The sequence below is a fragment of the Podarcis pityusensis genome, assembly GCF_964106645.2.
Source record: "Podarcis pityusensis genome assembly, chromosome: 6".
Classification (NCBI taxonomy): domain Eukaryota; kingdom Metazoa; phylum Chordata; class Lepidosauria; order Squamata; family Lacertidae; genus Podarcis; species Podarcis pityusensis.
The window spans coordinates 40599608-40625610 of record NC_138030.1 but is presented as its reverse complement, the minus strand read 5'-3'; the positions used below and the strand labels follow the sequence as shown (position 1 = coordinate 40625610).

Sequence of the window (26003 nt, the reverse complement as noted above, 5' to 3'; positions counted from 1 at the left end):
ACTGGCATTCGATTCATTGCTTAAAATAAGAATAAAGGGACACACACACACACACACACACACACACACACACACACACACACAACACAGAGATACAGTGTAACATTATATAGTACACAGTGCACACACATTCACAAAAATGTCACTCATGCTTTCTTCCACCAGACAAGACTTTAAACAAAGAAAGAGAAGAACACTGCCTTACTTTTCCCCCCTCTCTCCTCCTTTATGTGATTTCTTCCCTGGTGCCTTAATTTCAAGACTTCAGCAGAGCTGGAATTCTTGGGCAGAGATAACACAAAAGCAACCAACCAAACCGTTGAGCGCAAGAACACCGATTGACTCAGGATAGAGCTTGCTAGCTAAGAAAGGACAGAGAGACAAAGCCTAGCAATAAGAGCAGTGTTGAATAGGTATCTTCCTAATTGTAAGGGAAGTGTGTGTGTGTGTGTGTGTGTGTGTGTGTGTGTGTGCAAGGAAGGGGGGAGGGAAGCCCTTGGACGAGTGCATATGAAGAGGCCTCCCTCCCTCCGGCATAGGCTATGGAAAGGAGCTTTGCAACCTGAAAGTGAGGTTATTGAATACATTATTCCCCATCCCTTGCTCTCTCCTCATTGGGCCGCAGCGCCGGCAAGACTTCTGCATCAATGGTGTTATGATGAGATCTTTACATTCACCGCACAGTTCCACACTGTTACCTTCTGCTAAGGCAGGCTCCTGGATCTGGGCATTATTACCCAGTTAGGAAGCTCAATTAAGAACCTAATTAATTCTAAAGTGAAAAAGCACCAAATTAATTTGCAGTCTCTCTCCCTCCGGCACACACACTATATTATTTCTGTCTCCCTGCGACCAGATTTTAAAAATCACAACTCTCAATTTATTTTATGATTTCAACACGACAGGAAATTACAGATAGTATTCTGTGTCTCAAAGAGCAGCGCCTCCTTTATAAAATGTAGCTAGCCATCTATTGTTCACCACCAGCACTTCCTTTGTATCTTTTGGCTTCCCCTGAGGTCCGTTTCTGAGGTGGCAATTTGCAATCACAGACTAGCTTATAAAGAGTGACAAGATATGTGGGGGTCTGTTTAAAGGACAGGTCATCCAAATCACTTTTCTGGAGTTGAACATGGGAAGAGGACCTGATAGGAATCTAGGATTTGGTCCATCTTTGAAATGTATCGGTCCACATAAAGGTGTTCTTGTGAGCACTCAAGACCAAGTGATGCACACTGGGGTCTTTCCTTATTAGGCTGGGCAGAAAAACAGAAGCCTCCGCTCCCCCTTCCACCCGCCAGCATCTGTGCAACTTTCAGAAGCAGCAATGATGGTACAAACATTGTGTGCTCTTGATCTTTCTTTTTGACTTTGTTCCTAGCTGGGCTTCTTTTTAAAAAAATTATTATTGTTATTATTTGGCTTGGCGGCTTTCATTTGCATGATCCTCACAATGGAGCTTGACAGAACTTTTGTTCTTAGTGGATGAATGGTCACTAAAAATAACTGTGCCGCTGAAGATTTGCTTCTGTAATTCTTTTCATGAAGTGAATTGCCATTAAGAAATGTTTTGCAATAGGAGTCCAGTTCTGCAGAACCAGGCTGATCTACCCAGAGATGGAGGGCTCTGCCCATGACTCACCTGGCAAAGAGGTGAGCACAGTTTGGAGATATAGTTTGCTGCTCATCTAGTGTCTAGACTCTAGTATGATTGCCACTGGTGGCTGTATCTACAGATCTCACTATCTCCAGAGCACATGCAGAATATTGGTATCCCACAGACCCAAAGGAAATGATAGGAAAGGGAAATTTAGATAAATGCAGAACTCTGCAAAAGGGGCTCTGGCACTTTTGGGTGCATCCAAAAATGGCACAGCTTGTTTTGTGAGATTTGGTACTGATAACTGCAAAAGTAAATGAACTCATTCACACATTTCACCCAGCAGTCTGCTTATGATGCTCAGTCCACAGCCCTCTTTTCCAGTGTAAAATCTGTGGTGCTGCTAAAGCAGCAGTTTGGCTTCACCCTGGAGGCACACTCCATGGTTTCTTGAGACAGGTGGATGCCAGCATGAAGGATCAGTCAAGAGACAGCAAGCCAATTGGGCACCTGGGGCAGCACGCAGGGCGGGGTGAGCCGGGGCAGGATGCTCCGTGGAGTCTGCCTGCCTGCTCCCACTCAGCTGCCCTACAGTTGAGGGGGAGGTGGTGGGCACACCGTTTGGGCAGCGCAGAGCCTGAGGGCGCCCAAGCCACCGCGTCACTCCCAAGTGAGACACGTGGCTTGGGCACACTGCAGGCCCTGTGGTGAGTGCCGCCCAGCATTTTGTCACCCCCCTCAGTGGTGACACCCGGGGCGGCCCGCCCCCAGTGCACCCCCTTTTTCTGCCCATGCTTGTATCCTGCTGAACTGTTTCTTGACTGATCCTTCATGCTGGCATCCACCTGTCTCAAGAGACCATGGAGTGTGCCTCCGGGGTGAAGCCAAACTGCTGCTTTAGCAGCACCAAAGTGACCTCCCCGGGGCACAAGCCTGGGCAGTGTGTATGAAGCTCCTGAGCTGCCCAGATGACAAGATCGTCCTCTCAGCCTCACTGTTGTGGTCCAAAGGAAAGCAGAGCAATATGTTTGGCACCAGTTTGGCTGCAGGAGTTGCCAGAAGGAGTCATACAAGGCACCATCAAACCATCTTAGGGACTCCACTCTGGATTTGTGTAAGCCAGCCTTTCTCAACCTGTGGGTCCCCAGATGTTGTTGAACTACAACTCCCATCGCCCCTAGCTAGCAAGGCCAGAGCTCAGGGATGATGGGAGTTGTAGTCCAACAACATCTGGGGACCCACAGGTTGAGAACCGCTGGTGTAAGCCTTCCTTAGCCTTTTTTTTCCTCCCAAAGATATCCCACAAGGCAGTGGAGTTTTCCTTCTCCTAGATGGGCTACCTTCCCAAGTTGACAAGCCCCATCTGCCCCTCACTTGACCCCTATAACACATGCAGAAACCACCTTCTTGACTGGACCCACTATTAGTCTTGTCTACTCAATCCATCTTCACATGCAGGGGCAGTCCCTAACTCACCAAAGGTTTGAGACCCATCAGCTACCCTCACCTGGTATAGCTAGCCAGTCAAAGCCATTCCTGGGATGTGGTTGCTGTTGTATGCTGGCAACTTCTAGGAGCCATAGATGAGAGTTGAGTGCAGGGTGGGGACCAAAAGTGCACAAACTACCCCAGAAACAGCATGATGTGTCTCCCACCAGAGAGGTGCTACCTAACACCTCATGCAGCCCCCCCCCCCAAGCTTGATGCATCCCAAATATAGTGGAATCAGAATAGAAGTAACCAGTGCTATTTTTCTAGAAAAAGAGGTGCTAGAACTCACCATAAACGTCTCCCTCGTTCTCTTAGAATGGCAATGGCGCCCACCTGAGAGGTGCCGGAACTGAGTTCTGGTGAGTTCAGGCTGGAAAAAAAGCCCTTTAAGTAACCTTCTTCTATCTGCTCATTCATGCCTTAACTTTGTTAACTTGTATGGTAGGCACCACCCTCTCCTAGAACTCTGCACAGCTGTATCACTATTCTGGACCTGGTGAGTTCACAACTGTAGTTCAAGATTATTCTCCCTGCCCCCCACTCCACCCCCACTGCCGCCTCTGGCCCGGTGCACTGCAGAAATGTATTAAAATTATGCAAGAACGTGTGATTTCATAGCCACAATTACACAAATTTGGTATTATTGAAGGAAAAAACTGGAGCCACACTTCCAGTAGGAGGAAGGATATTGTGCTATCATGCCACATCACGTTCCACACGCTCACCAGAAACACTTCCACAACAATGCATGGCTTTGACCTCTTACTCTATCCATAGTATTTTGTTGTCTACATGTCTCATGTTTCTCAGTGAGCTGGTTTGCAGCACTTCTTCTCTTTTGTGATGCCTTTCTGAAAAGGTCTCATCTGAACACACACAAACACACCCTTTGACACCTGCCACTTTGTTTGATGCACCAAGGGCACAGAAGGCAGAAGGCATGATGCACACAATAGTGGATCAACTAAATTCACAAGACAAGAATGAAAGAGCAGGAATTCAGTGAAGGGACACACTCTGAAACTTCCTTAAACTCTCCACTAGCAGGTTCTCCACTGAATTATACCATTGACCTGAAGTAAACACAATTCACTGCTTGTGACACCAGACCAGCAACATGGGAAGCAAATCACCATCTGGGTGAGCCTATATCAGACCAGGGGTAGCCCATGTGGCCATGCCTTCCAGATGTTGTTGGACTACAAATCCCATGATCTCTGCCCACAGACTGTGGGGACTGATGGGAGCTGGAGTCTAACAACACTGGATACCCCTCTGCAGCTGATCCAAGAATCTGCTCTAACAATGGCTAGATAAAATAGTCAAGTCTTTTATTTGCACAGATATTAGCTAATTTGAATATAATTTAAGATACTATGCCAGCCAGAGGTTTAATGTGCTGTACAGATGTGCAGTTTGTGGTTTTCTTTGACAAGTACCCAAATCTAAATTGTGGCCTATTCATTTTCTTTCAGAACTTCCCATCACCTAGAATCAAGGCGGGCAGGTTGTTTTTATATTCATAGCACACCTGAGATGGAGTCAAGCTACCACAAAGTACATAATCAAGACTGTGTGTCCCCAAAGTAATCAGATGTAGACACTGAATTAACCATTCAGCAACACCAGATTAAAGCATCTCAAATACTATGAGAGCTAATGAGCAACAAAATTATTGCACCTCTGTGAACTTCAAAAGCAGCATTTGCAAACATAATGGTATTTTCAGAAGCATCATTCATGAGCACATATGAGGCAGATCTGAACTTAAAGTTCTTGATGGAAGCACCATGAAAATTCAGTAGAGCAATCAGATTGATTGAAAGTTGTCTATGAATATTTAGTTGTTCTCTATTTGAAACAGGAGCTGGAATGGAGAGATATTTAACCGTCTGGTTTTATAATTCTGCTTTAGTAGCAGTGTTGTGTATCACAGCTATAGCAGCATCCTAATCCCTGCATACAACGGAGAGAGGTATCCAGGCCTTTAAGAAATCCCCTATGAAGTTTTCCCTGCTCCTAGAGGTCACTAATGTGACACATAGCATGAATTTTCAGTGCCCCATCCTCATAATACAGTTGGCCTGCCACTGTTATTTATTTGCTATTACATTTATATCCTACCTTTTCTCCAAAGAGCTCAAGGTGGCAAACACCACTTATTCTCGTCTCCACAACAGCCCTGTGAGGTAGCCTGAGAGACAATGACTGCCCCAAAGTCACCCAGTGAGCTCCTTGGCCAAGTGAGGACTGGAAGCCTGGTTTCACAAGTCCTAGTCCAACACTCCAAGATGAACTTAAAAACAAAATCAGTAAGTATGCTGCTCTCAGGAGTCCTCGCTGCTCCAGCTTCCCACACTTCAAATAAAACTCAGGGGAAGACACCATAAAGTAACTTTTCCCATGTGTCTTTTTGAAATCAGGAAGCCCAGGCAACCGGGGAGAAGCTGGAATGCAATTTCAGTCCTAACAGTCATGCACAGTAGAAGCTGATAGCAAGTAAGGAATAATAGTTCTTTCTGCATCATAAATTGGAAGGAAAAGGTGCGTCCTAAGTTGCACTGCAGAACACCAATGAGGTTGACATTATCTGCGTCATGTATGCATCCCTGGCATTCAGTACTAACCATCACAAATGGAAGGAAAGGCAGATTTCAGAATCGGTCTCCCCCACAGTATGAGCTGCAGAATCCTTAGCAGGTTTTGTGTTGCAGAACAGCCGTCCAACTTGAAGGCACATCCCTTCCACCCACCCTAGGTATTAATTGGGCGGTAGCTCCTGAAATTAATGTGCAAACTCATTACTTTTCTGAACATCTGTCGCATGCACGTTGCACAGGGCAGTGGAACAGGGTGTCATCATTGCTCCAGTTCTTCCCATCTCCTCATTAAGCTGGAAACAGACAGAAGTTTCCAAGAGAGGGTAGAGCCATCTTTTCCCCATTATTTACACCAAGTGAGGAACTCTCCTCTTTCCTGTAGAAGGCCACCTTTCCTCTCCTCACATTATTTGTGGTATAGATTATCCTTGTGAAATATCACTGGCCCATCTAGTCCAGTTTTATCGGCAATTAGCAGTGGTTTAAAACCCGCCATCCTCTGCATGCAACCAGGTGATCTACCACTGAACTAGGGGACATTTCCCTAAATCTTCTCCTTTTTATTCATTCATTTTGCTGTGCGTTTTTGCGTTTATATTGATGTTAGCTGACTTGGGCATCTAGTGTGGAAACACAGGCTTTAAATCATAGGTAGGCAAACTAAGGCCCGGGGGCTGGATCCAGCCCACTCGCCTTCTCAATCCAGCCCACGGACGGTCCGGGAATCAACATGTTTTTACATGAGTAGAATGTGTGCTTTTATTTAAAATGCATTCCTGGGTTAGTTGTGGGGCATAGGAGTTCATTCATTTAATTTTTTTTTCAAAATATAGTCCGGCCCCCAGCAAGGTCTGAGGGACAGTGGACCGGCCCCCTGCTGAAAAAGTTTGCTGACCCCTGCTATAAATAATTTCCATTATTAAACAAGCAACACATATATACTCATGGGGGGGTAGTGAAGAAAAATGCCACTGGTCAAAAATAAGATGGCTGTCTAGGTTATACACAAACACAAGGGAAGCCTTGCTAGATCAGACCAATGGTCTACCTAGTCGAGCATCCTGTTATCACAGTGGCCAAGCAGATGTCTATGAGAATCCCCAAAGCGGGACCTGAGTGCAACAGCACTCACTCCACTTCCGATTCCCAGCAACCAATACTGCCTTCAACAGTGGAGGAAGGACATAGCCATTGACAGTCCACGAATGTGTCTAATCCCCATTTAAAGCCATCCAAGGTTGTGGCCATCACTACTTCCTGCAGGAGCAAGATCCACAGTGGACATTGGTTCAGGTCCCTGTCCTCTTTCTCACACACATGTGCTGTGAGGTCTTGGGTTAGTCGTTCAATAGCCATACCTTGTTTCATCTCTTTGCTTATTAAAAAGGGGTTTGAATGGCTTCCCCCAGCTCTCAGAGACACGGGCAGAGACTGCACTAATGAGAACGGAATGATCAGCGGCTGTTGCATCGGTGGAGGCAGGGCAATTAATAGGGAGCCAGCTCATTTCTGAGAAAATGAGCTGCAACGGAAAAGAAGGTTAAGGGAGGGAGGGGTGCGGAATAGCCTAGAGGTGTGAACAAAGAGGCCTGGGGGAATGTGATGGGAGAAAGGGACCAGGCGGGGCGGGGGGGGGGGAGCAAAGGTGGAGAAAGCGATGGAGTGTGTCTTCAGGATCTGATTGATGATTCCTTTCCCCCTCCTCAGCTCCTCCTCCAAGCTGAGCAGAGAGGAGACCAGAATCATCTGTCTTCATTACATCATCCAAATAGGCTCTGTCACTTTACACTGTAAAAGTAATCAATATTCCCTTGCGGCCAGCAAGCTGCCTGTCATGCTTTAGCAAGTAGACCCCACCTCTGGTATTGCCTGTGGGAATGGGGCCTTCGCTCCCAGAGGCACATTCACTCCTCTCTCTCTTTCAACACAAACACACACACACACACTTTCCTCTCATCAGCAGTATGTGACTATGTTTAGCTGTACCTCACTAAGGGAACTGTGCTGGGTCAGTAATTGGAGTACTGCCAACAAATATATGATACGGTTATGTTAGATGGTTCAGAATTGTGCAAGGTGTCTGCGTGCCTCTTCATGAATTTGTGTGTGTGTCAAATTATTTGTCACATTTTAGATTTGTTGACAGTACTTGGGACTCTGCATGTATAAATTAGCATGTGTGCCAAATGGGCCCAGATTTCAGCTTTATAATTTTTTTAAATCCTAGTTTCTAGTCCTCATGGTCTCAGATTTAAACCTGGTGGCACAAGTTTACTTTACAGCTAATATCATGATGAAATTGCTACCATTATGGTATCATGTGCTGCTAAAAGATCCAAAGAATCCCAGCTGACTCCCATTTCCCTGTTAGGTGTGTGTGTGTGTGTGTGTGTGTGTGAGAGAGAGAGAGAGAGAGAGAGAGAGAGAGAGAGAGAGAGAGAGATGCAGAGCACAGTGAAGGGTGAGGAGTGGATAGAACTCACCATACAAAATCTTAGGGTTCCCAGAGCATCTAGGAATAAGAGACAAGGCCAATTCTACTTCAGCTGGCTGGAATTTTTTGTTTTTATTTTTAAAAAGGTGTGCTTCTAGTGTAGTGGAAGTGGCTTGCAGAAGCAGCACATCTGATATACATCATCTAAAAATGTAGTTCCTCAGATTTTGGAGTCCTGGGACTCCAAGCATATTGGGACCTTCCACTTCCCTCCCCCCCCCCCTTTTTTTTTTTAATAATTTTTATTCATTTTCCAAACAAGTTTTATACAATCAACAAATTTTTTTACACTCATGCTTCAATTTTTGACTTCCCTCAGTTTCTCTGTCAATCTTTCGAAAAATTTCTATTCATTGACACATTTCTAAACATAATATTGCCTTTCCCCACTCCTTTTCCTCTTACTCTCTTTTTTGCAGTATTTCTTACTATTTCACAGAGTCTCTTCAAAACCAACAAGCGTTGTCTGTACATCACATATATTTTTCAGATATTCTGTAAATTTCTCCCAGTCCTCGATAAACTTTTGGTCTTTCTGATATCGAATCTTCCCAGTCAATTTGTCCAATTCTGCATATTCAGTCAATTTCCTTCTCCATTCTTCCACTGTTGGAATTTCTTCCTGTTTCCATCTTTGGGCCAGAAGTATCCTTGCGGCAGTCACTGCATATTGAAACAGTTTACAGTCTCTCTTATTGATTTCGTTTCCTACCATTCCTAATAGAAAGGCTTCTGGTTTTTTAACGAACGTATATTTCAGCATCTTTTTCAATTCATTGTATGATCATTTCCCAGAAGTCTTTCGCCTTTTTACACTCCCACCACATATGATAGAAAGTACCTTCTTTTTCTTTACATTTCCAACACTTATTGCATGTTTTATACATTTTGGCCAGTTTAACTGGCGTTATATACCATCTGTAAAACATTTTCATTATATTTTCTTTCAACGGGAGTACATGCCGTAAATTTTAGCCTTTCATTCCATAATTTCATCCAATCATCATACTGTATATTGTAACCAAAGTCTCTTGCCCAGTGTATCATTACTACTTTTACCTCTTCATCTTTTGTATGCCACTCCAGCAACACTTTATACATTTTAGACAGGTTTTTATACTCATTATTCAATACCTCCACTTGGAATTTTGATTCTTTACCTTCATACCCACACATTTTACAATCTTTTTTAAACATTTCATTAATCTGAAAGTAGTGTAACCAGTCGTAAACAAATTCTTTCACCTCTTCATAAGTTTTCATTTTCCATTTCCCCCCCTCTCTTGTTACCAGTTCTCCATATGTTATCCACCTCCCCCTCATATTAATTTTTTTCACACTCATCACTTCTAATGGGGAAATCCAATGGGGGAGTTTAGGTTCCAACAAGTTTTTATACCTCTCCCACACCTCTATCAGTGATCTTCGGAAGATGTGGTTTTCAAAACCTTTGTGAATTTTTTTCTTCTCATACCATAGGTAAGCATGCCAACCAAATCTGTTGTCAAATCCTTCTAAATCTAACAGCTCTCCATTTTCTAATTTAATCCATTCCTTTATCCAACAGAGGCATGATGCTTCATAATATAATTTCAAATCTGGCAGGGCGAAGCCACCTCTCTCTTTTGCATCTGTTAATAACTTAAACTGAATCTTTGGCTTCTTACCCTGCCAGATATATCTTGAAATTATTTTTTGCCATTCTTTAAAGATTGATGCCCCCTTAATTATCGGCAATGATTGGAAAAGGAATAACATCTTTGGTAGCACACTCATTTTTATCGTGGATATTCTCCACCAAAAGGACAATTTCAGTCTTCCCCACACCTCCAAATCCCTTTTTATCTGATTCCACATAGGTAAATAATTGTTTTGTAACAAGTCAATGTTCTTGGGGCTTAACCATATTCCTAAATACTTCACTTTGTTCACCACTTCTATCTCTGTCCTTTGTTGTATTTCCTCAATTAGTTCTTGATTCATGTTTTTAGCCATGATTTTCGTCTTTTTTTTGTTGAGATAAAATCCTGCAACTCGACCAAATTGTTCTATTTCTACTAAGATTCTTTCAATACTTTCCACTGGTTCTTCTACTGTCAATACCAAGTCATCCACGAATGCTTTAACTTTGTATTCATTTTTCCCTATAGACACCCCTTTTATATCTTCATTTTTTCTTACTGATTTTAGCAAAACTTCCAGCACCATAATGAATAATAGTGGCGACAGTGGGCATCCCTGCCTTGTACCTTTGGTTATTTTAATATCTTCTGTGGTATAGTTGTTTACTATTAGCTTCGCTTTCTGTTCTGTATATATTGCCTTTATCCCATTATAAAATTCCTTACCCACTTCCATATACTCTAGGTTTTTAAACATAAAGTTCCATGATATATTATCGAAGGCCTTTTCAGCATCCACAAAGATTAAAATAGCTTGTTTTTCATTCCTGGCATTCAGATATTCCAATATATTTATTATGTTTCTTATATTATCTTTCATCTGTCTGCCAGGAAGAAAGCCCGCTTGATCCTTATGTATAAATTCTTGCAATGCTTTTTTCATTCTCTTTGCTAATATACTCGCAAAGATTTTATAGTCAGTGTTCAACAGTGAAATAGGCCTATAATTTTTAACCTGTGTCAAATCCGAATCTTGTTTTGGGATAAGTGTGATAAAGGCTTCTTTCCATGTTTCCGGAATTTCACAGTTCTTTAATATGTTGTTTATGACTACTTTCAATGGTATAAGTAGGGTGCTTCTCATTTCCTTATAATATCTGGCTGTAAATCCATCTGGTCCTGGAGCTTTCCCTTTTTTCAATTCCTTTATTACCTCTTTTATTTCTTCTGTTTCAATTGGGGCGTTCAAAAAATCTTTTTTGTCCGTCGGGATCTTCTGCACTTCTTTTTCCTTTAAAAATCTTTCTATCTTTCTCATATTATTCTTTTCCTTACTTTTATATAGTTGTCTGTAGAAATCCAAGAATCCTTTTCTAATTTGTTTCGGGTTTTCTATTTCTGTGCCGTAGATAATGATTTTGTTTACTGTATTCTGTACTCCCTTTTTTGTTTAATACTTCTAAACCTCCATGGGGGAAATTGAATTTTTAAATAACAGAAAGAACCTGGGAGTTTAATGCAGCAATGGGCAACTTGTTCTGCACAGAGAAGCATATCTGAAATCTGTCATGAGCTGGAGGGATGCAGCTAAGGTGCATAATTCCGTTTCATGTAATTTTGATTTTATATAATTATATTTTGCATAATTAAGGCAATTTGCATATCATCTCCCTGAATGTGGCCGGCGCCCAAGCACCATTGGCAGACAGGCTGCTCCTCTTCTACATGGTTCCAACTATGAAATTGGTGCCCTCAAAGGTGAAAAAATATGAGTCAGAATTGGACTCACCTGACCCATATTAACAGTCCACAATGTGAGAAGAAGCCCAACATGTGCAGGAAGCGTCTGAAAGGTAACACTGAAGGACAAAACAAACACTAATATCTGCAACACAGGGGCACTGGGGCTGGCTTACAGCTGGCTGTTTCACACATTACAGGGTAATAAACCTGGGTTTACACTTGACAGGGAGCTATAGCCAGTTCTGGTTCCCTGATTACTTTTACCTGTTTTCATTTCTATTTGCTGTGAAAATGTCTGTGCTTTTTCCGGGAGGCTTTTGAAAGTCCCAAGCGCATGGAACCAATTAGCTGCATACAATCTATGCTGATCCCTGAAAGCACAGATAACACAGCCTAAACCAGTTACTAGCAAAAAACAGAAACAAACAAAAACACCACTGTGTTAGTTGGCAGGTACCACTTTGGCAGAAAAACCTGATTCCCTTTCTCATGTAGAGCTGTGATTTCTGGAGGAAACTACTCTCTGGATGTGGTCTGAAACCCCCTTGGTGCACCAGACGTAGGAAGGGAGATTCATGCAATGAAGAGGAAGAGGGCTGTGCCACTTGCCCTCAGGATAGACATCTGAAGAAGCGGGGCCTATGTGCATAGAGCTCTATGCATCTCTAACCCTGTGAGGGCAGTATTCCAGATCACACAGAAACAGAAGTAGCAAGGCTTCCCCTCTTCTGATTTCTATGCTCAAAGAGCAGACCAGGGGCAAAACTAGGCTTTTTTTCACCCAGGTCAAAGAACCGGTTTGGCACACATCCACCCATGTCCATTTGTGTACACACATGGGCTGGGAGCCTCAATGGTACCCCTCTCGAGGATTCACCTGGGGCAAAAATCCTGGCTAGCCTCCCCATAGCTATGGGTCTGGTACGGACATCAAGGGGCACTGGTGGAAAGAGGAACAATGCTGGGGGCAAGGTGGAGAGCATGGTCCTGCTTTCCTTCATGGAAACACTTTCATGTGCATAATGCATGAAGGGGGCCTTAATAACATCTAAGAAGACAGCGCCATGCTTTTTGTGGCAGATTGCTTAAAATTACCCAATAAGATTTTGCTGAAGAGGACAGAGATCTTTGTTTCTTTGTTCCCATCCAGTCACAAAACCTGCTAGTGCCAAAACACACACACACACACACTACCATTTCCCATCAATTAATGAGAAAGAATTTGCATCAGGCAATCTCCAAACAGGAGAGAAAATTTTGGTGAAATTCTCATAAGTGGGATGAAAGGGTTTTGTCGTGCTTTTTTATGGGGTAGCTGAGGGATACTCCTGAGTGCCCTTTTCTCCCATTCTACAAATCATCTCACTTTACACTCCTGTCCCTCAATTAAAAACCAGGGCAAGCCTTCCTGTGTTAACTCCACCCATGGGGCTTTTTCAACTAAGGATGACTGAGAAGCGGGAGAGTGTTGTTGAAACGTTTACTGAAGGGGTCGCCAATCCTTTCTGAGTCTGTGGGGATATTTGCAAACTGGAGAAATATCATGGGCAATGCACAAACTGCAATCAGGTATACCAGGGTAGGCCCTAGTAGCTACACAGGTTCCCACCCGGTTCTGCTGTCATGAGGGCAATTCAACCACTCTGAACATAGGAAGTAGTCCACAGCCAAACACAAATTTATGTATCAGTGTGAAGTTATTTATGGGGCAACAGCTTGGGGGCCTTGAAGCGCAAATGGGATCCTCCTTAATGAGGGTCCTGGTTGCACTCAGGCCCCCAGGACACCCCTGTAGGGTAGGTTGTAGCTAGGTGTTGGCCAAGCCTTAACCATTAGGCCCTGGGATTGCGCCAGGCTGTTTTGGTCAATCAGGGCAAGTGGCGTGATTCCCGAGGCCTATAAAAGCAGCAGCGTGATTTGATTGGGGGCACTTGCTTCGCGATGCTGAACATCCGCCCTCCCTCCCTGATTTTAGGTCTTTGGCCTTGCTTTGGATTGGGTCGCCTGCTTTGGAGCAGGGGCTGGGTAGGATTTTTTTCCATTGAGCAGATTGGCTGTAGCCACTTGGTTTTCGCCTACCCCCTTAGCAATCGTCACAACTTTGTAAGGTTTGGCGGTTAGGCATTGGCTTACTGAAGTATGTGGGAGGGGAGGTGCAGCCATCAACTGCCCCTCCAGAAATAGGGTATTCCGATAAAGGAATCTGAGGGCCCTGGATCTCATCCGAAGTCCGCTTGAGGAGCTAGGGCCACGCCAGGACCACAGGAACCCTGGGGTGAGCTTCGGTTGATCTTCATCAATGTTGCTCCCTCGTTTGGCGTTTACCCTTTCAGACTACCAGCCAGAGAGGCAGGAGTCAGTTATAGTCTGTTGCCAATGCCTAAGCCAATACTGCTCACTTTGCTGTAATTAATAAAGTTGTGGCCTAAAATTTTGCCCAATAACTTAAACTAAAATTTAAGTGTCAGTGTGAAGTTATTTATGGGGGAAGGGCTTGGGGCCTCGAAGCACAACCAAACACAAACCACAGCCTGTCTTATTGACTATAATAGGATGCTTCTTTCAAGCCTAATTTGAGCAGTAGCAGAGGCACCCTGCGAGTGCTAGGGAAGGCCTCTGGAGGAGCGTGCATGCTTGAGGGTGCCGTGTTGGTGATTTCTGGCTTTCACCAAAGAAAAACAGACACGCCACTCTCGGCCACCTTGCAACAACAAAACAAGCTCAAAAGCCACTGACGGTCTAAAGACATTCTAAAGTGCCCTGAGAATGAGGCAGAAAAAACTGGAAGCCTCTTTAACAGAAAACCTTTGAGAAATCCACAGCACTAACTCACTCCGAATTTTTTGTTTTGTGGTCCAACAACCCCCAGGTATGTGCATGGAATGGAAATGGCATTTGTCTCCCTGTCCACCTGCCATGGTGCTCAGTCCTCACACAGTAAGACAGAGAGTTAATAAAGCACAACAATAAAGGTCAAGATTCAATCATCTGGTGCTGCTGGGTATGAAGCAAAGAACAGAAGGCATTCAGTGGCTCCACAGGCACAGACACAGTTGAAAAGGAATAGATAGGGGTACAGGGCGGGCACTGCTCAGAACAATGGCAAGACGAGTTTGCAGTCTGATGTGGGAGAAAGTGATTAACTCCTTTGCAGAAGCCAGAGCAGGTTTTTGTCTTTATGACTTCCTTGCAAAGTGGACACCTATTGAATGGGGTGAAGAAGCTGGAAAAATGTAATATCTTGCAAGAGACATAACAACTGACTGGGGGCTTTCGCCCCTTAGCTTATTGCAGAATAAATGTGTTTTTCTCATTCATTGTACACAGTCCCATCTTGTTCCTTCAGGGCTGTTCTTTGCTGCGGGGGATATCGCAGTTCCCAAGCATTCAGTGCGCAATATTAACTACGCAGAAGAAGGTGCTGTTTCCAGTGTTGACATCTGCATGGCCCCACCCGCTAGTGTGTGACAAAGAGATGGAACCTAGGAACAGGCTAGGTGAAGGGGGATAAGCCTGAAACCAGTCTGGAAATGAATAACCCAAATTAATTATTAACTATGAGGTGGGCTGGATTGTGGGGAGGGGCCTTAATTATTATTTTTTTAAATTGTACCAACATTTTAAGTGGAAAGAGATGGGGAAGAAATTTGATTCCATTCACATTTAAAGGAGAAGTTACCTAATCCACACAATATGCAAAATGAAACACAGCAATCCTTCAAAACCTGCACTGCTATGGATTTTGCAATGTAGTTTTCCAGGCAAGTAATGTGTATAAAAATGCATATACAAGGGTAAAGTGTGCATATAAATGCAAATATTACTGAAAATAATATAGAAAAACTCCTTGTATTAGGGAAAATTTCTTTGCAACAGTATGTATATTAGGTAAATTTGTTAACAAAAATGTGGTGTGCTAATTAATGTAAATTAATGCTGAAATGCTGGTTGATTTTCATGAGAACTTTTTATTTAAAAAAAACACCAAAACCACTCACAAACTGATGGGAGAAATATGGAGAACCCAATTTAAGATTGAAAAAATGAGGGAGAAACTGACATGGACGTATTCACTCATCCCTGTTACAGCACCATAAACTTAACCCAGAGAGACAGCAGCAGCTCAAGTAGACACACTTCACACAAGTGTGACTAGGTGGTGGAAATGCTCTGGCCTTGGCAACTGAGCAGATTAATCCAACCGACTACAAAACTATCCTTTCTGGCCTTCAAACCTGCATCTCCTGAGCAGGATGTAAATCTCCATCCTTTTGTTGATCTGAAAGGAGTGACAGTAATTTGCCCCAGCTGGAGACCTTTCCGCCTGGTACGCAGAAGATGTTTAGATGGTGAGATCATCCCTTCCAGTCGACATGAGTGTCTCCCTCACACAGGCAAAAGGCTCACCCTAAGGCAAAGTGCAAATCAACCTTCTTATTCCCAGTCCCACTACTAAAAATAAACCAGCTGTCACGCCCGGATAGTGGCAACACTATAGCTCCTTCAAAGCACCTAGAGAGCTCAGGATAAATGCTCAGACCAGGACGCCTGGAAGATGGCTGCACTTGCCAGAAGCTACAGTGTTGCTTATAATTAAGCAGCAAGACCTGGGACATTAACTCCCCTTGCTTCTTGTCATGGAAGAAAAATAGTCTGCTAAACAGAGCTGCAAAAAGAGAGAGGTCGGATTCAGTTCCTTACTCTGATGAAGCGGGCTCTGGTCCATCGTGATAAATCTGCGAATCCACAAGACACTTCTTTGTTTTTGCTGCTCTGCAACAGAGCTCCATCCCTCCTCCCTCTGTGATCTTGGACAATGCACTTAATAGTGCTGTTTGCGTGTAACGAAGTTGCCTCTCTGTACCGTCTCAGTGTTCTGGGGTAGGTGAATAAATTCAAACATATTACCTACATTCAGGGCACTATAGCAGGATGAGGAACCTTCATAGTGCCTCTGGGAACGAACATAGAGAGTGGGTAGGTATAGGCCAACATGTGCACCTGACTGCTGAAGACCCAAACCAGGTGGGGAGAGGAATGACTGGAGGGAAATGCCCCCCTACAAAGGTTTTGAGAGCTGCTTCTTATTTCAGCAGCAATACATTCCCCAGAAGTCCTGGCTCCTGTGTTATTATCCTAGAATCCACACACCTAACCTAGCAACAAAATCCCCAAATCCTTATACCCTGCACGGTGATCAAGGAAACTGCTGTGCCCCTTCTCCTCTTGCAACCTGTCACAATCCCACTTAGAAGACCCTTCCTCTGCAAAACCTCCCCCCCCCACCTTAGCCAATGCCAGGGTGATCCATACTGATTTGGCACACTGGACATCTGAACTGGTTTCTGTTACGAGCATCCATTTGTCATGTAGATCTGGTATTTTTAAGGGCAGATTTATTTGGGAGAATTCTCACATCCAATTTCCTCCGGTGATGGCTCTATTAGGCCATGTGTGACAGAGATAGAGGCTCCTGTCCTCCCGCTGCCACTGATGGAATTTGATTCCAGGCACCAGATTCGCAGGGCTGCAAACACATTCTCTCCCTTGATTAATGCGAGTAATTTCTGCTTGAAAGAAGGCTGAAATGAGCAGCCGAGGGGAAGCGAATGGTGAAGGCTCCCCCCCCGCCCCCACCTCGCCTTCCTCTCCCCATCGCTCACTGCTGATTGCATTTCTCCATCCCTGGAATGGGTTCAGAGATAAACAAAAACTCTGGACCAGCTTCAAAAGTAGCAGAAGGTGTGGGAGGCAGGAAGCACCTAATGCGGAGAGGGGGGCCTGGGAGTTTGCAAAGGCAGTTGGATGGCAGCAAGCTTGAAGTTTTCAATGGGACTTCTGCCTCGAATGACTGCAGAGTCTATCTGCTCATCAATCTAGAATGCTCTTGCAGTGTGATGCCAGGGTTTCAGGCACCTCAGGAATGGGGATGCTGTAAACCATGGGTTGCCAAACTAAGCCCTGGGGGCCAGATGCAGCCCCATCACCTTCTAAATCCGGCCCATGGACAGTCCGGGAATCAGCGTGTTTTTACATGAGTAGAATGTGTCCTTTTATTTAAAATGCATCTCTGGGTTATTTGTGGGGCATAGGAATTCATTCATTCCCCCCCCCCCAATATAGTCCAGCCCCCCACAAGGTCTGAGGGACAGTGGACCGGCCCACGGCTGAAAAAGTTTGCTGACGCTTGCTGTAAACCTGGATGAAACTTCACCACATCTCTACTTTACATCCCTCACTCAGCAATTAGGTCATTTTAGATACATATATACATTTATACGGGGGGACGTGGGTGGCGCTGTGGGTTAAACCACAGAGCCTAGGACTTGCCGATCAGAAGGTTGGCGGTTCGAATCCCCGTTACGGGGTGAGCTCCCGTTGCTAGGTCCCTGCTCCTGCCAACCTAGCAGTTCAAAAGCACGTCAAAGTGCAAGTAGATAAATAGGTCCGGTGGGAAGGTAAACAGTGTTTCCGTGCGCTGCTCTGGTTCGCCAGAAGCGGCTTAGTCATGCTGGCCACATGACCCAGAAGCTGTACGCCAGCTCCCTCAGCCAATAAAGCGAGATGAGCACAGCAACCCCAGAGTCGGTCACGACTGGACCTAATGGTCAGGGATACTTTTACCTTATACATTTACACACACACACACACACACACACACACACACACACATCACACATCCAGGCAAACAAGAGGCAGCTCAAGGACACATTTTACGCAGGCAAAGGCCATTGAGGAAGGTGCAAAGCAAGGCCTGGGAAGGGTGTGACCTTGGAAGAGTCCCTGTTCTTGAACCCCAGAGTCATGGTTTCTGAGCACTGTATCTGCTGCGCAGCCTGTACCATTGCCTGCCCGGATAAATATATCTTTCTTACTAACAAGTAACAGCCTCTGTTTGCATGTTTCAAGCGGGAGCCAGGACACCACCGGAGTTGGGTTAGGAAACAGTAACCTGCCTGTTTCAGAATTTGTTGTAGTCTTTGTTTAAGAAAACTGTGCTTGGGATGTGGCTCAGCTGTTTCAAAGCTTCAGGTTGCAACCCTGAGCTTCACTCTCAAGCCCTGTCCAGATCGGCTCAGAAGGTAAGGGCAGCCCGGCTGATGAGTTCTCACCCAGACTGCTGCAGATGTTCACTTGAAAGATAAATAGCACTGCTGAGGCACTCAGTTGCAGGAGGGGGAATTGTTCTTGACTGTTCAGGTGTTCTCTTTTGCTTTATGTGTTGAAATAAATGCATGACTGCTGTTATACATTCCTCTGTATGAGCAGCAGAAGGGCTCTCAAGGTTTCTCCCTCACTCGGGCAAACAAGGAAAAACAAGAAAAAAATTAGCAAGATCTCTTCCAGGGCATGAGGCTTCAATAAACCCTTGGCCACTAATTAAAATAAATACACTGAGCTGTATCCAGCAAAGTTGCCCCATTATTGCAAGGACTTCTGCCTGCACAAGGGGACTTCCTCTCCTTCGCTTCTCCCTGTCTGTTCTGCGGGTTCTCCAACCCCCTCTGGAGCACATGGGGGGCACATGGGGGCAGGGGTGCCAACTTGAATAAAATATTGGGGGGTCCAGGTAAGTCCTTCCATGCGTAATTGATCACAAGGTGTGGCGTGCACACACTATTTGAATAGCAATGCCCACCAACTGGGGGGGGCACCCAGGCCCTCAAATATTTTGTGGGGGAGCAAAGGGACCTTGGCCCCTAGGAGCTGGCTCCTATGCACGGGGGGCAGAAGGAAAGGAAGTCCAGTTGAGCAGATGGAAATCATTGTACAAACAGGATGACTTCGCTGGATACAATCCATATTTTTAAAAGCCCCTGAAATTAACATAAGTTGACCCACCCGCCCCAAAACTAGATTTGTGTTTTTCTAACAACTTGTATAAATAGGCAAGAGTGGTTAGTTTCCTGACAATATAGAATCTACATTAGATATTATCAGCACAGCTGATATTATGGGACTGCCTTGACCTTACCGGCAGGAGACAAGGTGTCTGAGATGGGGAAAGTATGGCTGTGTAGAATCTAGTTCAGTAGAACGTGAGCCTAAGTCAGTGCACAAAGGATTGTATCCAAAGAGCAACAAGGAAGGCATCATGCTTTAGCCATGACATGCAGGGATGCTTGCATTCACTACACTATACTTCTTAGAAAATGGTAGCAAAAGCTGACAGCGGCCCTTTGCACTTCCGTCTAGACAAGGCCTAGCAGGAATTTTTGGCATGGCTTACAACAAGGAGTAATTAGGCACTTGTCTGCTCGTTCCTTGTCTTGACAGACTGTTGAGAGCAACGCGCAGTCCCGCCATTGACTGCCGGAGCCTCCTAGGCCTTCGCATCATCCTCTCCCAAAGGAGCAGCAGTGCAGCTTTCCTCCTCCTCTGTTTATTTTTTAAATTGAAAAGGGGAAGGAGACAAATGCATGGCCGTCTGGCAAAATGTCAGCAAGTGATTCAGAGAAAAGGCAAGATGAAGGCAAGGAGAGGGAGCCAGCCCACACAGGAGACTTGCTTCTGATTTCCAAATGTCAGCATGTCCTTTAATTAAATGCTGATTAACGAGGGACAGTCTCCCTCACGCCAGAACGGGGTGGCTGCTGATGCTGGTGGTGTCACACTGTGCTGAAAAGGTTCCCTTCCTGTCACATACCCCAGGAGAAAAGTCTCTGGTGCTTTAGGTCCAGGACCAGGAGGTTTGGGGAGAGGAAAACAGATACTCTGGGGACCAACAATCTGGCAGTTAGAAGACAAGTCATTGGGGAGCTCCTGAAGAGCCAGGAGGCATCCTCTGGGAAACCAAAGGGCATTCATTTCTGCTCATTATACAGTGGATGCTCAGGTTGCGAACATGATCCATGTGGGATGCACGTTCGCAACCCACAGTGTTCGCAACCCACGTCTGTGCACACGCGGGTTGTGATGCGGTGCTTCTGAACATGCGCAAAGCGTGATTTAGCGCTTCTGCACATGTGTGACTGCCGAAACCTGGAAGTAACCCATTCCTGTACTTCCAGGTTTCGGCAGTCCACAACCCAAAAGAACACAACCTGAAGCGGACGCAACATGCGGTATGACTGTATAGTTTTAGGAAGCATCTTAAGTTCTTTCTTGAATAACATCAATAGTCTTAGCAGCATCGTCAAGTAGGGCAGGGATGAGGAACCATTTTCCACACAAGGGAAATTCCCTTCCATGGCAGTTGAGGCCAGAGGCAAAGGTGAATACAGCGATATGAACAAACAGTATCTTTGTACAGTAGCCTGATTTCTACCCACATTCCTTTCTGACCTTCCTTCAGGCAAGCGAGGACCATCAGAGTTCAAGGACGCATTCCAGTTAAGTTCAAAAGAGGGTATGAAGCAAGGCTGGTGTGGGGAGTGGCCTGGGAGCCAGACAGAGAGGTTCTCTGGCCCCTTGAGGTAGGGAAAGGCAGCCCACCTCAATTGGTGGTGTTGGGGGTACTAATGAAGGATGCAAACTGTCTGCTTGCACTGCAATGCGTGTCTACTCAAGAAGGAAACTCCACCAAATTCTGTGGGACTTCCTGTCAGGTATAAGCAACCAGGCATGCCTCTAGTCAGTAGAGGGCAAGATTGAGACTAACACTTTGCACTCTTGGAAAGGAGAGCGTGTGGACAGGTGAGCAGGCCCCTTGCCACTCTGAGCCAGAGTTCATTATTGTAACGGCATAAGAAAGAGCTCAGTTGAACCAAAAATCCTGTTTTCCACAGTGATCGACCAGACACTTCTGGGAAGCCCACAAAAAGGCATTCATCCTCTCCTGCTGTTGCTCCACAGCAGCAGGCATATGAAGGAAAGTTTCATATATCCCAACTGGGAGAAAGATGGGATACACACACACACACACACACACACACACACACACTATGCCACCTTAGCGAGTAGTCCACAGTTGATTTTCCTCCATTAATGTATGCGCTTGTATATTATATTTCCTTTAAATCTATCTAAGCAAGTGGTCACCACCACATCCTGTGGCAATGAATTCCACAGATTAACAGTGGTGCACCACACAAATAAATACTGGCTTTTGTCACTCCTCAAACTAATTCAGATACATTTCAATGGCTAAATCCAGGTTTTCTCCACCCAATCTTTCCACACTTATTTGTATCCCGCCTTTCCTTCAAGGAGCTCAAGGTGGTGCACACAGCTTTCCCCTTGGCTCTATTTCACCCTCACAACAAACCTGTGAGGTAGGTCAGGCTGAGAGACTGTGACTGGCCCAAGCAAGGCCTTTATGTTGGGCAGGGCTCCTTTTGAAGATTGAAAATGTCCTTAAGATTTCAGCAAGGCAGAAAGGTGAGTCACAAACTGGGGCTCCCAGCTGTCAGGCTCTGGTATCTTCTTCTGCATCCCCAGTGTCCCCCCAGTGTCCTGTTACTACTACTAAGAGTGGGGGAAGCAGCAAGAGAGCAAAGAGTGGACCTCTTCCCACATGCTGTGGTGCTGACAAATCATCATCATCATCACACACACCCTCCTCTATTAATTTTGTAATATGTGATTCCATAAATGAGGCGCCTTTAAAGCCCCACCTCGTGCTATCAATAGCAGTCTGCTTGAGCCTTCAGTCAGCTGACCCTAAGCGCCAATCCCTGCCTACCAGGCGCTAGGATGAATCCCTGCCATCTGGAGGAACAAACATCAGAAGCAGACCTCCTGCAGACTGAAGTCTTGTCAAGGCAGAACTCGGCATTCTCTGCGAGCACCAGCTGAGTAGGTGTGTGAGAGTAGGAATGTGTGAGACCTGTTTCTATTTCCATGGGATTTTCCATTTGTCCACCCACAGGCTTGAACATCTCTGGAAGCTTTAACAGGATGCTTTTATGAATTGCCAAAGTACATTGGAAGCACATGAAAATGTGCCTCGGAACGAGCAACTGAACACAGGTGCTGTCTGGCTTACTCCATTGCTTTTCAAGGTACCTATATGCCAACGTACCTTTTATGTCTTGTCTGAGAGCCCCTGCAGATGTCCTTTTCACTGAGCATTCGTCATGATTCATACTCACGATGTGGGGCGACTAGATGCGATCACACTTTAAATACCATTTGTGCCTGCAAAACTTTTGGCACTGTCATACTGCTTTGTGTGCAATCGGGACATATCTGTAGCCTCCTACTAAAATCCTGTAACTTTTCATACAGCAAATGTTCTAGGTTTTTGTTTTTTTAAAAAACTAGTCCACTTTTGCTGCACTGTAGTGCAAAAGTGCCCCTCCAGAGGGCAATAATGTGCTGGCATTGGCCATGTTCACCCCATACATTCAAAATGCTACAAAACCACTTTAAACAGCTATGGTTTTTCCCAAAGAATTCTGGGAGCTGTGGTTTCTTAAGGGCACTGAGGAGGCCCTTAACCCCCTCACAGAGCTACGGTTCCTAGAGTTCTTTGTGAAGAGGGGTTGATTGTTAAACCACTCTGAGAACTGGAATCTGCGAGGGGTCTCCTGACAACTCCCAGCACCCTTAACAAACTACACCTCGCAGAATTCTTTGGGTGAAGCCAAGCATTTTAAGGTGGCATCATGGTGCTTTAAATGTATGGTGTGGATGTGGCAATTGAAGAAGTGTTGCAGAACTAAGAATGCAGAATGATCTCTAGTATAACTCCAGTGTGGAGTCCAGTATAACTCCATCACCAACGTATTATTATTCCATCGATGACATGTTCCAGAATTCACCTGCAAAAAACACCAGTCCAGAGGGTCCCTGAATGTGCCTTCCATAATGATTCATTCCAGCACAGTCCTAGGTGTGTTTACTCAGAAGATAGTTTTGTGGGGTGTGACTCCTAAGAAAGTGTTATAGAATTTCAACAGTAAAGCCCCAACTAGTTTCTGCAAGAATGTGCAAATGCAACATCCGATATATCAGTTTAGATGCGGTGGTTGTTTGAGATAGCTATCTGCATCACCAGAATGACAATATCTGGGTCAGAGATCAAAATCTGTCCAATTACCACACCACCCTATAAGTGTAGAAGTCACTGTCACACACATACTGCAGCAATCTTGAGCTGAGTGAGCATACACATTGAATCAAGAACCACACCTCCCATTTAAAACTCCTTTTTAAAAAAAAAATAACCGAGGGAGTTAGCTCTCTGTGCTTTGAGAGTTGCCGTTTGTAAATGTGTCATGTGACCATCATGTGACAATTACATTAAGGGATCACTTCAGTGTCTTCCTCTGACCCTGAAGCAGGATACGGCATCAACATGAGCAGTGATTTCTTGCCATATGGCAGTGCCTTATTCTGCTCTGTTGCTGAACTTCATCCCTCTGCCCTTTCTGTTGCTTCTTGCTGCAGTTTTGAAGAAACTGCATATGTGCCCTTATAACCTAGCATCCCTTACCCATTTTAGAGGGGGCTAGGGTTTTATGCTGTGTCCCACAGACTGACAGAGAGAGGACACCATTCTAGAAGAAAACATAGGAAGCTGGTGCCTGTGTTTGGCAGGGAGGAGGAGGATTTGAAACAGCTTATTCAACACGGGTCCCTGGGCTGATTTTATAAGAGGCTGCATTGCAAATCTCCCTCACAATAGAAACTTCGCTGCAATCCTACGTCTGAAGACTTGCTTGTCCATGGACACACACATACCTCCACTGGGACATATGCTCATCATTTTTTACTATGGAGATCTCAGTGCAAAGCATTAAATCCAGAACCTACACACATGGACACCCCTGTACACCACATAACCTTCATGCCATGCAGAAGCCAACCTTCACCCAGAACTAACAGCCTTAACAGGTACCCACCCACTGTACCCTGAAGTATCTACTCAGCCTCTGCGCTGAGCATTGCCAGGAACATTAAGAAATGCACAAATCAGCTGAGCGTTGTAAGCTGTGGAGTGAGGGGACAAGATGAATAATTTTTAGATGAAGCTGGATTTTTTACTTGTTTTTAAAAATGAAAACAACAATACTAATAATCCTGGCGCTTAGCTTGCATCCCCAAGGCAATTGCTTTGCTTTGCATTTTCGGCCTGTGGAAGAAACCACGTACCTCTCAGCAGCAATCCCTGTCAGGGGCCATGTCATCTAACTGTCAGCAGGGTCTTCCTTTCCACTCACACTGAGCATCATCATCATGTTCTTCTTTGAGCAAGAAGGGTAGTTCAAAGCAGTAACTTAAGGCTCTGAGAGCAGGACTGGATGGGTGGACTTGGCTGCGCAGCCATTGGCTCAGCTCCTCGGCAGCTGTGCTAGTACGTTAGGTTGTACATGCCATCCCTCGCCTCAGTTCCCCTTATTCCTGTGTCACTGTCCTGCTCCCTTTGGTGCTGGGAGGAGGAGGAGGAGGAGGAATTAAAAGACTGACTTCTTCCCCGGGCGAAAAAGCGAGTGTGGAAAGGCAGCGCGTGTCAAGTCTGCCCTCAAGCGGCTCTGCTTGGAAATGGTACCCGGAGATGTCCAGCTCCCCTCAACGATACGGCTAGTTTCTCTGTGGAGAATGCCAGCTCCTTCCATATGCATGGATCGTGTTTCAGCATATGGCACCAGAGTTTTAATTTCTGGGGCTTGATGCTTCCCATGGCAAACAGCAGCTTTTCATGCTGCTCTTTATTAGGCCTGGTGCTAATTCTCTGCTAAATTTGTGTTTGCCAAATGTCCCTGTTTACTTCTCAGCTTTCTGCCCTTTGTGCCCGTGTCTAGTTATTAAGAGAATTCCTGCTGCCGTAGCTTCCAGTAGCTTCCAAAGATGGCACAACTGGATCAGCTCAAGTCTGTCCTCATCGTGTTCTTCAAACCTTCAACATGCATTGTGCAAAGGGTGAACTTGCCATTGTCTTTTCCTATTGATTCAAAGGGACACAAGCTATTGATAAGGATTTGGAAGCAAATGTTCACGTGTCGACAGAATTATACTCCAGAACTGAAGTTGTGTTGTTGTTGTTGTTGTTGTTGTTGTTGTTGTTGTTTTCAAAAAATGCAGCCTGAAATTGCTTTTTAAACGGTCAAGCAGAAACTTTTCTGTTGTGAAATAAAATACATATTATATTTAGGATAATAAATGGAATCAGAAGAACAGAGTGTAATTTAAATAGAAAGCACCCTCTACCACCAGGGACACGGGTGGCACTGTGGGTTAAACCACAGAGCCTAGGACTTACCGATCAGAAGGTCTGCGGTTCGAATCCTCACAACGGGGTGAGCTCCCGTTGCTTGGTCCCTGCTCCTGCCAACCTAGCAGTTCGAAAGCATGTCAAAGTGCAAGTAGATAAATAGGTATCGCTCCAGCGGGAAGGTAAATGGTGTTTCTGTGTGCTGCTCTGGTTTGCTAGAAGCAGCTTAGTCATGCTGGCCACATGACCCGGAAGCTGTACGCCGGCTCCCTCAGCCAATAAAGCGAGATGAGCGCTGCAACCCCAGAGTCGGCCACGACTGGACCTAATGGTCAGGGGTCCCTTTTTACCCCCC

At 45.1% G+C, this 26003-nt stretch overlaps 1 protein-coding gene across 6 annotated transcripts in view; it reads right to left on the bottom strand.

Moving 5' to 3' along the window:
- BLACAT1 (BLACAT1 overlapping LEMD1 locus) overlaps window positions 1-24900 on the bottom strand; it is an 82728-nt gene extending 57828 nt beyond the window's left edge. For 4 of the 6 annotated variants that reach the window (XR_013987361.1, XR_013987362.1, XM_081009138.1 and 1 more), the window contains exon 1: window positions 24589-24900. The gene's annotated coding sequence lies outside the window, so the exon portion shown is untranslated. Of the gene's footprint in view, window positions 1-205; window positions 538-24588 lie in introns of those variants that run through there. The other 2 variants (XR_013987363.1, XM_081009140.1) reach the window with 1 other exon arrangement.
- Window positions 24901-26003: the final 1103 nt, after the last annotated feature.